This window comes from Muntiacus reevesi, chromosome 3 (assembly GCF_963930625.1).
Source record: "Muntiacus reevesi chromosome 3, mMunRee1.1, whole genome shotgun sequence".
NCBI classification, from domain to species: Eukaryota; Metazoa; Chordata; class Mammalia; order Artiodactyla; family Cervidae; genus Muntiacus; species Muntiacus reevesi.
The window spans coordinates 224398939-224412889 of record NC_089251.1 but is presented as its reverse complement, the minus strand read 5'-3'; the positions used below and the strand labels follow the sequence as shown (position 1 = coordinate 224412889).

Sequence of the window (13951 nt, the reverse complement as noted above, 5' to 3'; positions counted from 1 at the left end):
AAGGGAATGGCAACCACTCCAAAATACTTGCCTGGAAAATCCTATAGACAGAGGAGCCTTGTGGGTTACAGGCCATGGGATGGCAAGAGTCGGACATGACTTAGCAATGAAACCACCACCAAGAGGTATCATTTCATTTTTTAAGAAAAAAATACAGACACACATATGCTTAGCAAAAATGAAAAAGATTAAAACAAAGTCAGCTACTATAGGGCAGAAAAATATCTGATGAGGGAGGTAAATCTGCTATTTTCCACATTTTCTATAATGAACATGTATGACTGGGGTAATAAGAAAAAAAAGTTACTGTTTTTAAAAAGATGAAATACGATTTAATAAAGGAAATTTTTGTCCTGAGAACTTGAAATAAAATTATCATGATGGTTGAGTATTTTCACATTTAGCTCTAGGCCTCCTGACTGCCAAGGCACAGAGAGAAATGAAGACTTATATAAGTCTCCACTGCTTGATTTATCAGTTCTTCCCAGGATATAAACTACCATCTTGGCACTGGATTCTAGGAGAAATGTATGATATACACTTTGTTCTAATGACTCCTATGGTTGCTTAAGAACTGAACTTCTCACTGCTCACTAAGGGACAAATACCACACAAACAGTGCCTGTTTCTTCATAATGTACTCCCATCCCATAGCAAAATAGACTCAAGATGAATGAGATGTTTTCAATAAGGCATCAGTGATGAATATCCAACTTTTAGGCAGTATGCTGATGGTGTCACTTTCACAAGAATACTCATAAGATTGTCTCATGGGTGCAGTGGATCACAAACAGTGGTACATGTGATGTACTTTAAGAATGTACGTTTCTTAATAAAATATTTAAGAGCCCTCTGAGAAGACAAAGTAGAAAAAAATTAGGTCAGTGGCCATGGATGCTTGCTCCAAAAGCTGATGGAAGCCACAGAGTGGCAGAGCTGAACTACCAGGCCTGAGGTGGCCCCTGGAAAGATGAACACAAGAAGCCCCTCCACACTACATCTGTCAACGTCAGTGTCCCTGAGGATTCAGACACTGGGGAAGAGGGTGAGGGAAGTTGAACCTGTTACCTTCTGTTGCTGTCTATCCTTTGTACAGAAACAATGTAAATTAGATTTCCCTCTGTATCTTACCTACAGTTTCTCCCAGATCCTACAGATCCAAGTCACCCCATGAGAGAGCTAAGATGTTATAGAATTTGGGAGACTATTAACATAGTGTTCTTCTTCCTCCAAATCCTCCCCACCCCTAAATACTGTCCATTCCATATGCCTGATGCTTATCTTCAAGGTCAAAATCAAGACTTTCCTGACCAGTAGTGTGACTTCCAAGAGAACATAGCCCTACACAGCTCACTGACACATCATGCATGGCATGTGGCCCCAGTCAGGCTGTAGGCTGTGACATATTGGGCATCTCACCCAAGACTTGCTACAGTGTCTCGTGCATGAGTACCAAGGCGACAAGTTCATCTAATTCCCACTTTGTCCACAGCCCCCTTGGTAAGTTAAGATAAAATTGGTAGCATAATTGTGACCAAAGCAATAGTGCTAAAGGCCAAAATTTCTTGACTGGGAACACAGTTTTCTAAGAATAACTGAACAAATGAAATTTTGTGCGCTGCTCACTATGTAGAAAAAGAAGGAAATATTCTTCTTGATATCTAAGGAGTGCACAGTCTCTTGGAAATTAAAGACCCATATGTAGAATAACATGTAATTAACATGAAACAAAAAAAAGGAAGAGCTTTGGATAAGCTCCAAAGAAAAGCCATCAACAACGTTCCTCAAGAGATGGCTTCAATTTACATCCCACTGAATTTGAGCCATGGGAGTGAAATGCTATCTATGTAACAACAAGGGACCTTCTCTACTCTGAACTGATCTGCCACTTGCACGGCCCTGACCTTTGAACAAGGCCATTCATTTGCAGAGGACACCACACACTGAAGTCCACCTAGTGTGGGACCCTGGCCAGGGCAGTGAGGAAGCTGAACACAGCTGAGAGAGCCAGTACTGCACCAGGCACATGAAAATTCTTGGGGAGCCAGAAGAGTGGTCATGGAAGTTTTGGAAGCTTGTCTAATGGAAGACGGGCTCAGTAAGCATTTTTCATACTACAAGAAACAGCCCATAGTGGGGCCATGAGGTCAATTTAGAGGTAGAACACTTGCAGTAAGTGCTGCTTCATAAAATGCTTGTCATAAAGGTGAGTGTGCATGTGTGTACACACAGGTATGTGCACTGGGTCACACAAATGGATTTCTTAACAGTTTGCAAAGTCTGAATTAGACAAATATTATTAGAAAGACCCATTTCAAAAGAAGGAAAACACCTCAAACAAGTGAAACTGCCTCACAAGAGGGTTTATTATTGCGAATGGCAGACAGCTTCCAGCCTCTGCAAGACTCCAAGCAGCGCCAAAGCCATAGATTGTCAAGGAGGATATTCACATTGGTGGAAAGTTAAATGTGAATAGATTGTCAAGGAGGATATTCACATTGGTGGAAAGTTAAATGTGAAGAATTCTAAGTATCCGCCCCATGTATGAGACTGTCAGGTCTAGACCACAGGCCCTTAATTACCACTGAAGGAACAATTAGAAGGGAAACGACTCCATGAAGTCACAGAGGTGACATTTCATTTGGTTATTTTTATTGCAACAGTACCTCTGTGAAAGGAAACATTGTAAATGGTACTTGGACTGAGGGCTCTCAGCCTAGGTGTACAACAGAATCACCTGGGGAACTTGTAAAAGACACCCACACTTGGATCCCAATATATCTCAACTAAAACACTGGGGCCCAAGATTTGTATTTTGTGTCACGTTCCCTGGGTAAAAGTTGCAAACCACTGATTTATATGTGTAAAATGTAAAAATGACATTTAATAAAGCACAGAGGAAGGGAAAACAGCACCAGGATTGTATATGAAGATCATAAAAAAAATTGGACAGAAAATATCAAATCAAGGGTTTAGATTCTTCTCCAGGTACAGAAAGCTGAAAAGAGCATTATTCCAATGCTTACAAATAAAACAGATAAACTGCAAGTTCACGAATCTCTTGAGTCTATTAGACAGCTGAGGTCACAGGGCAACAAACTAGCCCAGAACCTGAGAACCAGGCACCTGAAGAAGGAGATAGGACGAGCACTTGCTTACCCGAGGCAGATGCACCTGGACACAAGTACCAAATACCAATGGGGACCTACTGAGGGAGATGAAAGAGCATAGACAGGGAACGCTCTGAGACACAGGGCACAAGGAAGACCTGAGGCTGATGCTGAAACAGTGAGACAAGCCCTGCAGCAAACCAGCCCCAACTCTAAACTCAAGGTGTCACTAGAGGAAGCTGGAGTCTGTGGGGCATTGAGGAGAAGTGCACCCACAACAAATTTCGAATCCAGTCAACTCCCAACCAGATGGGGAAGTTATCAGACACATCAAATTTATTTATTTTATTTTTCCAATTATTTTTATTAGTTGGAGGCTAATTACTTTACAATATTGTCGTGGTTTTTGCCATACATTGACATGAATCAGCCATGGATTTACATGTGTTCCCCATCCTGAACCCCCTTCCCACCTCCCTCCCCATCCCATCCCTCTGGGTCATCCCAGTGCACCAGCCCTGAGCACTTGTCTCATGCATCCAACCTGGGCTGGCGATCTGTTTCACACTTGATAATATACATGTTTCGATGCTGTTCTCTCAGATCATTCCACCCTCGCCTTCTCCCATAGACCCCAAAAGTCTGTTTTATACATCTGTGTCTCTTTTTCTCAGACACACCAAATTTAAAATAACCATAATCAATGGTCAAAGATTCTAATGGAAAAGAGGGTAGACAACATGAAAGATCAAATGTATAATTTTAACACAGAAACTGTAAGAAATAATCAAATGGAAATGCTTGAAATGCTAAACACAGTACCAGAAATGAAGAATGCTCTCAACAGTAGAAACAAGACAAAGTGCCCAATAGCTGTGGACTAATACCAAAAGTCCTAATGTAGGTGTAGTCAAAATTTCAGAAGGAGAAAGAAGAAGAAATATTTGAAGAAATAATTGCTGAGAATTTTCTAAAATTAATGACAGATACAAAACCACAGAAACAAGCAGCTCAAAAACACTATGGAGGATAAATACCAAGCATGTGCATGCATGCGCATACATACACACACAGAGGCATACTGTATTAAAGCAGCTGACAACTAAAGACAAAACAAAATCTCAAATGCAGCGGGGGAGAATGAAACATTATATACAAAGGAACAAAGACAAGAATTACAGAAGACACCTTGTCAGAAGGTATGCAGGTAAGAAAATGAAGCAACATCTTCGAAGTGCTGAAAGGTATAAAAAGTGTCAACCCAGAATTCTTTACCTAGGGAAAATATCTTTCCGAAATGAACAAGAAATAACTGCAATAGGCCAACAGAAATTGAGAGAATTCATTGCCAAGAGACCTACACTACAATAAATACTGAGGTTTTATAAGCAGAAGGAGTATGATGTCAGACAGAAACTTGGATCTATTTTAAAGTGCTAGAAATAGAATAAACAAAAGTCAAATACAATTCTTCTTTATTTTTAACTGCTATAAAAGGTAACTGAATGTTTTAAGCAAGAGTCAGAAAACTACAACCTGCAAACCAAACCCAGCCCAAAGTCTATTTTAGGGATTCCCTGGTAGCTCAGAGATAACAAACCCACCTGCCAGTGCCAGAGACACAGGAGATGTAGATTTGATCCCCGGGTTGGGGAGAGCCCCTGGAAAAGGAAATGGCAACCAAAGTCTGTTTTAGTATGACCTATGAGCAAAGAATGATTTTTATATTTTCAAAGTGTTATTCAAGAAGAAAAGAAGAACAGAGAATAGGGACCAGATATGACCTCAGAGCAATATATTTACTTTCTGGATCTTTACAAAAAAGGTTGCTGACCCCCAGTCTAAAGCAAAAATAGTAGCAATGTTTTGCTTACAGCACACATAGAAGAAAAATGATGATGATAATAGCACAAAGGATGGAAAAGAAGGATTCAGAATATACTGCTGCAAGGTCCTTAGACTACATGTGAAAGAGTGTAATATTACTTGAAAGTAGACTCTAATTAAGGATATACAAATATAAACACTCCAAAGCAATCACTAAAAATGTTAAAGCAGCATAAAAAAGAAGTAGAGCTAAAAGAGAAACATAAATGCTCAAGTTATAGGGAAAAATGGAACAAATGGAAAAATAACTAACAAGGTGGTAAGTTTTTAATTAAGCCATATTAACACCACAGTAAATATGAAGAGTCTAACACACCAACTAAAAGATAGATACTGTTAAATTCATTTAAAAAGGAAGATCCAACAGACATAGGCAGGTTAAAATTAAAAGAACATCAAGGAAGCAACCTAGATGTCCATTGACAGATGAATGGATGAAGATAATGCTCATATATACAATGGAATATTACTCAGCCATAAAAAAAAGAATGAATTTGAGGCAGTTATAGTAAGGTGGATGAACCTAGAGTTTGTTATTCAGAATGAAGTAAGTCAGAAAGAGAAAAACAAATATCATATATTAGCACATATATTAATATATGGTATCTAGAAAATGGCATTGATTAATCTACTTGCAGGAAAGGAGTGGAGATGCAGATATAGAGAGTGGATTTGTGGACACAGTAGGGGAAGGAGAGAGTGGAACAAATAGAAAAAGTAGCATGGATATATATACATACACACTACCATGTGTAAAATAGATAGCTGGTAAGAAGTTGTCTTATAACACAGGGAGCCCAGCCTAGTGCCCTGTGATGACCTAGAGGTGTGGACAGGGCCAGGGAGGTGGGGAGGCGAAGGGGGACCAAGAAGCATACGTGTATAATTACAGCTGATTCGCGTTGTTGTATGGCAGAAACCAACATAACACTGTAAAGCAGTTTTCCTCCAAATAAAAAATAAATTAAAAAAAAAAGAACATGAAAAGATATGGATGCAAACACTAAGCAAAAGAAAGCAGGAGTAGCTATATTATCAACACCCAAAGTAGATCCCAGAACAAGGAGTTATAACATGAATGAAGAGGAATATTACATAATGAGAACAGGATCACTTTTCTAAGAGGACATAATCCTAAGAGTGTTTCCACTATGGAATTAAAGAAACCTGACTTCCCAGGGGGCACCAGAGGTAAAGAAACCACCTGCCAATGCAGGAGACATAAGAGATGCAGGTTCAATCTCTGGGTGGGGAAGATTCCCTGAAGGAGGGCATGGCAACCCACTCCAGTATTCTTGCCTGGGAAATCCCATGGATAGAGAAGCCTAGTAGGTTACAGTTCATGCGGTCACAAAGATACTTAGCATGCACAGCTAAAACTGGAGTTGAGACAGACCTGTAGGGGAACTCTCACTCCCTACCATGCATCATAAATTAACCCCAAACAGGAAGGTGTTGACTACTATACAGCAGAGACAAGAAAACTTTGCTCTGGAGGACAGCCCAGTCAGGGACTATAGCAATACAACCAATGAGAAGCCTCCGTACAACGGACTCTCAGCTTACAACAAAAAAATTCTTTGGTAATTACAGCCCCTTCCAAGTTTCTGCTTTTTCCTATAAAAGCAAGTTCCCTTTCCATGTTCTTTGTATTTGCATATGACCCACCATAGTTCACATATCCTGAATTGCAATTCCTCAGGCTATTTCTGAATAAAACTTGCTTTCACTGGTAAAATAACTGGCTATTATATTATTAAAGTTGCACTTAAGAACAAATGGTCAAGATATATGAATCAAAAAGTGATAGAACTGAAAGAAATTTTAAAATCCACAACTGTAGTTGGAGATTCTAACATGCTTCTCTTATCGATAAAAGTAGTAGACAGTCAATAAGGACATAAGATACCTGAATAATCTTATCAGACAACTTAATACTTCCCAAATATTCTAACCAGCAATAAGAATGCAGATTATTTTCAATTGAACGTTCACCATAAACCATATTGTGGGTCATAAAATAATGTGAACAAACTTAGAATAAAAACCACACAAATTATATTATGAGATAATAATAGAATTAAACTAGAAATCAGTAACAGGAAGACTTTGGGAAAATTCCCAAGTACTTGAAAATTAAATGACATACTTTAAAATAACACATGAGTCAAGAGGAACTCTCAAATAAAATTTTTAAATATTTTAACTTAAATAAAAATACACATATCAAAATTGTGGAATGCAGCTAGAGCGAGCAGTGGTTAAAAGGAAATTTATACCACTAAATGCTTATATTAAAAGAGAGGAAAAGTCTCAGATCAGTAATAAGAGCCTACCCCTTAAGAAAATAGGAGTATAAATTAAATTCAAAGCAAGGTGAAGGAAGGAAATAAGCTAGAAGAGAAATCAATAAAATTGAAAATAAAATTTCCTTCAATTAAAAATAAATAAGCTTGGAGGAAAAAAAGAAAACAGAAAAAGATACAAAATCAATGAAATAAAAGTCTGGATATTTGAAAGATCAATAAAGTTGATAAACTTCTAGACAGACTAAGAAAATTATTGAAGACACAAATTACCAATATCAGAAATGAAATGGGGAACATCACTACAGACCCCAAAGACATTAAATGGATAATAGAAGAATACCACAAACAATTCTATATCCATAAATTTGACAACTTAGGTGAAGAAGACCAATTCCTTGGAAAATAAAAACTATTGAAACTTATCAAGAAAAACTGAGTAGCCAGAATTGTCCTATATCTACTAAAGAAGTTAAATTTGTAGTTTAAAAATCTTCCATCAGAGAAAACTCTAGGCCAAGATGGTTTCACTAATAAATTCTACCAAACACGGAAGGAAGAAATAACAGCAGTCCTACAGTGTCTCTTCCAAAAATACATCACAATCAAGTAGGATTTATCCTAGGAACACAAAGCTGTTTCAACAGTTGAAAAGTAATCAGTGTAACTCACCATAGTGAATATGAATAAATCACATGATCCTGTCAACAGTTGGGAAAAAAGGTATTCAACAAAATTCAAAATCCATCCATAATAAAAACTCAGTAAACTAGAATAAAAGGGAAATTCCTTAACCTCAGGTGGAAAACTCAGCTAACACCATATTTCATTATGAAAATTTACTTCACCCTTATTATAAGAAACAAAACAAGGATATTCTCTCTCATCACTCCTACTCAACATTCAACTAGAATTCTTAGTCAGTTCATTAACTCAAGAAAAAGAAATAAAAGGCAACCAGACTGGAAAGGAAGAAATAAAGCTGTCTTTATTCACAGATGATATGACTTCATATGTAAAAAATCCCAAAGAATTTACAAATAAACCTCCTACAACAATAATTGACTTTAGCAAGGTAACAGAATACAATGTCAACATACAAAAATCTACTGTATTTCTGTATATGAGCAACAAAAACAATACCAAAAGTGAAACACTTAAGTATAAATCTAACAAAACATGTGAAAGATCTATATCCTGAAAACTACTGAATGCTGATAGAAAAATAGAAACAGAAATAAAGAGATAGGCCATACTGTGTTCATGAACTGGAACACTCAATATTCTAAAGATGTCCTCCTAAATGAATCTACAGATATAATGCAATGCCACTCAAAATCCCAGCAGGATTTTTTGTAGATCTCTACATCTTACGTGAAAACGCAAAGGAACTAGGAGAGCCGTAATGAGTTTGAAAAGGAATAAAATCAGAGGACTTATACTACCTGCTTTCAAAATTTATTATAAAGTCACAGTATCAAGACAGTGTAGTGGTGGTATAAAGGAGGTATTAAGATCAATGGCATAAAACTGGTAATCCAAAAATAAACCTTTGATTATACCTTACTGATTATCAACAAAATATCAAGACAACTCAATAGGGAAAAAATAGTCTTTTCAACAAATGATGCTGAAAGAACTAGAATTCCATATGCTATGAAAGAAAATTGCTTGACTCACAGTTTACATGTTACACAAAAATTAACCCAAAGTGAATCCTACATCTAAATGTAAATCACAGAACTGTGAAGAAAATATAGTAGAAAACTTCCAGAAGAAAAGACTAATAAACTGATTTACCAAAGTTTAAAAACTTTTGCCCTAACAAAGACACTGTTATGGGAATAAAAAGATCAGCACAGGATGAGAGAATGTCTCTGAAAATCGTTTCTGACACAAGATATATATCCAGATTATGTAGTATTAGTATTAGTCACTCAGTCATGTCTGACTCTTTGTGACCCAATGGACTGTAGCCATCAGGCTCCTCTGTCCATTGAATTCTCCAGGCAAGAATACTGGAGTGGGTTGCCATTTCGTTCTCCAGGGGATCTTCCTGACCCAGGGATTGAACTCTGGTCTCCCGCATTGCAGGCAGATTCTTTACCATCTGAGCCACTAGGGAAGCCCAGATTATGTAAAGAACTCTCAAAACTCAATAAGAAAACAAACAATCCAATAAAAATAGGTAATCAAAATTACCTTTGCATAGCACTTCTATTTTATAAATTTTTATTTGAATTTGTATATTTTTCCCAGCTAGTAATCAGACTAAACTCAACTTCTCACTAATTTTTTATACTATATTGCTTTAATTTTGGAATTATGCTTTTGATCTCTGTTAACCTTTGGGCACTTTAAACTGGCCTTAAAAATAATACTATTAATTTTCTTTGAACTCAGAAGATAATTTGCATGCACAACTTTAATAAAGAGACTATTTTTTCCTATCAAATAAAACTAGCTCTTTTCACACACACCCAAATGAGTTATAACGTTGGGACATCAAAACTTTACACTGTCACCTTTTAAATAACAAACCCTGCGTATGAATCATTTTTAATCACCCTACTTCTTTCTTCCCCTGCTACCAAATCTAAACAATTATGGAACACAATGATGAAAGAAATGACCCTTATTTTCCCTTTGCTCATATTTCTTCACTTATTTCGTCACCTGGCACCATGTTCTGTAAGTCATTAAAAATCACGTTTTGGGGATAATGTGAGGTATAGCAAACAAAGAAATTCTGCATGAAAGAAATTCTTTTAAGATCAAGTTATTCAATATATGATCCTCTTCCTCCACCTGAAGGTCTTTTTTCCCAACACCATACCTGTGCAAGCCGTATTTCTCTGCCGGAAACCAGAGAGATACTAAACCTTGATGAGTTCCAGCACTGTGCACAGCTTGGTGCCAACTACTGCTGCGGTCTTCCCATAACTTATTTTTCATTATAGGACTTCTCATCCCTGACACAGGAGACAAAACAAATATATCTCATTCCAGTAAAGTGTGAGGTCCATAAGAACAGAGACTTTGTCCTTCTCATATACTTTTTTTTATCCCCAGAGTAGTGTCTGCCTTACAGTGGGTGTTCAACAAATATGTGTGAATGAATTGACTGCCCAAGGCATCTCTCTACTTCATCCCCTCACACTGTCTTAGGGATCCTGGGCAGGACTGCTGATGGAAACAACAAAATATGCTGCCTTCCACTCCCTCCTTTCTTCCAGGATTAGTGACTAGATCTTTCTGCCAAGTTCTATGCTAAGTAGATACTGAGGATGAAGGATCATGAGAAGCAGCACCCTGGTGGCCCAATCTAACACCAAACGCCCACCGTGTCCACCATGTCAAATGAAACAAACAGCAGCTCACTTCAAACTTCAAAGAAAACAGGTGAAATGCTCCAAAAGAAGTGGAGAGTAAAGGCTGGTTTCCTACTGAACAGAGTTATAAAGTATCTACTCACTGGACCCATCAGGAGAATCGTTCTCTAATCCAGGACCTACTGCTAACTGCATCTTCACCAAATACCAGCTGTTAGTTGGAAGACAGGTAACAACCCTGAAAAATCATGATTGAGAGCAGATGGCCCCAATATGGGATGAGGAGAGGATGACAGGGTGCTGGGGGGTGGGAGGCACAGCAGAAGCAGCTGTGAGGCTTTTTCTAACTACACTCAGCCCCTCCCTAAACTTCTCCACCCTAAGCCACCCCAGTTACCCCATAGAGTGAGCGACCGCTGCCGTCACTGTGAAAGTATGAGAGATTCAAACACTTCACCAGGTTCCAAGCGTAAGTTCTTTGAGGGATGGGACCGAGATTTAGGCTTCTTAGTGATGCCCAGAGTGGTTCTCCTGTCTCTACCTGCGCCTCCAACCTCAGCCCCTTCCCTCCCTCGGCCACACCCTAGACGCCTCCTATTGTCCTGAGCTTCCCCTGTCTCCCCACAAGGCCATGTCTTTCATCATCTGTCACCACCTCTGGGAGACTCGGATGACTGCCTACCTAACAGCCCAACAGGCAGTTTCACTTTCTGCCTGGCTAACAGAATTCTGATTTTCAGATATGGGCACCGATGTGCTCAGGGAAGGTGACCCTCCTCCAGCTCCAGGGCACAGCTTGGCCACGACAATCACGGCCACCCTCGCCTCCTTTTCCACTGATGGTTGAGCAAGGACATATGACCATTCTGGCCAGCGACATAGGGAACTTCTGAGAAATTATGACTTTCGTTGTCTAATCACTGAGAAGCAAGCCCTCTCTGTCCCTTTTTGTTTTAGATGTTAGCATGTGAGGGCATGATGGAGCTCCAATCACCCTGTGGCAGAGCAGAAACCTAGAGAATCTTCAAGAAGCCATCCCAAAACTGTGGCTGTTTTGAACCACCCACCTCTAGACTTCTTAAGCAAACAGTCACATAACCTAAAAATGTTACTTACAACAGAGAGTACCCACCACTTGGCCTGGGAAGTCCCTCCAACTTTTCCTCCTAGAGCAGCTCTACTTATCTCCCATTCAGAGCTCAACTACAGTTTCCTTGGGAAGGCTTCGGTTGTCCTGAGAGTTAAACAGTCACAGACTCTGTTATCTGCACATCTGCCTCTCCAACTAAACTGTGAAATTCTCAAAAGCAAACATTTTCACCCTTGGCAGAGGCCCTGCCATACACTGGGCACTTACTAAATGCTGAATGAATGAATGAACCAACAAGCAAACAACAAAATAAGAAATCAAAGGATGAATATGCAGGACGCCTTCCACGCCTTGGATAAGCCTTGACAACTGACAGATGGAATATGGCACACAGGCTGTCTACATTCTACCAAAGACTTCCTTTAGGTGGTGGTGAGCAAAGGCTGAGACTCTACAATGAACAGGTCCTATTTTTATCTGCCTGGAAGTCAGACATCTCATTGGAAACTATCCTTGCCCAATCCTGGGAAGCTGGGGTGGAGCTGTCTATCTTAGTGGCACCTGAGCTAAGTACCCACTCTTATGGTGAAAACCCACTCCCTGTCCATGGAGATGGCTTGGCCCAGTTTTAGTCTAGTATATCGGTAAGACCTGCTGTTAGGATGGAGGAGATGGAAGAAGAGAAAGACATCCCCCCCCCACCCCTCCCACAAAAGAACAGATAAGCCTGAAGGTGCTAGTGCTTTTTATCACTCCATACTAAGAAGCAGTCAACACAGGGGGGAAAAGAGCTAAGATAAGTACGAGAGAGAGAGAAAGCCATGCCACCTTATGTGTGCCCTGGATCAAGCTATGCCAGCAGATGAAATGCTCAGCCTTTAAAAAAAAAAAAAAAAAAAAGAACTGCTCAGCCTTTTCATTTATGTGACCCAATCAATTTCAATATAGCATAAGGCAATTTTCAAGTGACTAAAACACAACCCAAAGAAAAGAATTCTGACAAATACAGTCAATAATGTTGAAAGCAAACTGTTACCATCCCTTCTATATTCAGGACCTGGGCGCTGTCACTTCTCAAAACTTGGCTTCTAGGATGGTGGTGGGAACTAAGACAGCCTAGAGGAGGCCTAGGCATGAACAAAACACACACCATCATCACAGCCTTTCCTCCTAAAGGAGGGTAATCTGAACCTCCTGTTTCTCTTCTGTTCAGAAATGAATTTGAACCTCTGGGAGGCACAAAGTGTTACATTAACTAGATATAGAAAAAAATGGAGAGAATTCTCATCAAGCAACCTACTATGGATTTTACAAATATCTTACAACTTCACTGTTGTGATGATTATAATACCCTTCTTACCTCAGAGCAAACAGAATCAGCGAAATTAAGTAACTTGCTCGAGGTCATACTGCTAGTAACTAGAATTTAAATTCTATACTTTTCCCACTTTATCGCTCTGATGGCCAGGGCCTGGGAGATGGAGCGCAACCCTCCGCCTCCACCCCAACACCGACAGCGCCCCAGGACACAGACCTGGATGGACCCTGACAACCTCGGCCCCCTGCAGTCAGAGCAGCCTCGCACACCCTGTTTTTTTGGAAGCCGCAGGTAACTAACCCAGGTGTCTGTCGGATTCTCAACACCAGCGCCAGAAGTAAAGACCCGGGCAGAAGGAGCAGCGGCACCTGCGTGGGCCCGAGAAGCACCGCAGAGGGAGAGGCGGGGGCTCGCTCCGGGCTCCCCCGCGGCCCGAACCCCCGCCCAGCTCCGCGCTCTCCGCAGCAGCCGGCCCCCCTGCTCTCCCCACCAGCGCCCTGCAAACCCTGCCTCCGCGCCGCCTGGGCCGCTCAGAGACCCGCGCAGCCCCGATCCTGTCCCCGCGCCCACCCCAGCCCGGGTCCCGGGCAGATATTCGCAGCTGTTCGCCCCCAGGCAGCGACGCGACCCCGACCCCTTAGCTGTGCCGCGCCCCCGGCGCCCTTGCTCCCCCGGCGCGCCGGGCAGGGGCGCCCGCATCGCCCACCGCGGCCGCGCAGGGACCAGGCTGGGGGCCCGCCGCCCCCAGCGCGCTGCGCCTGTCCCGCTCACCTGCGCCGCGGCGCTCGCCGGGCCTCCGCGCGCCAGCCCGGCTCCCGGCTCTGATCCCAGCCCTAGCGCAGAGCGCGCTCGCGGCGGGCCGGCCTTGGTGTGGCCGCGCAGGGAGGGATCGGGCGGGTGCGGCTCCT

At 41.0% G+C, this 13951-nt stretch overlaps 1 protein-coding gene across 4 annotated transcripts in view; it reads right to left on the bottom strand.

The window, feature by feature from the left end:
• Positions 1–13951, bottom strand: part of LYPD6B (LY6/PLAUR domain containing 6B) — a 228572-nt gene extending 214621 nt beyond the window's left edge. For 2 of the 4 annotated variants that reach the window (XM_065931514.1, XM_065931511.1), the window contains exon 1: positions 13815–13951. The gene's annotated coding sequence lies outside the window, so the exon portion shown is untranslated. The remainder of the gene's footprint in view (positions 1–13814) is intronic. The other 2 variants (XM_065931513.1, XM_065931512.1) reach the window with 1 other exon arrangement.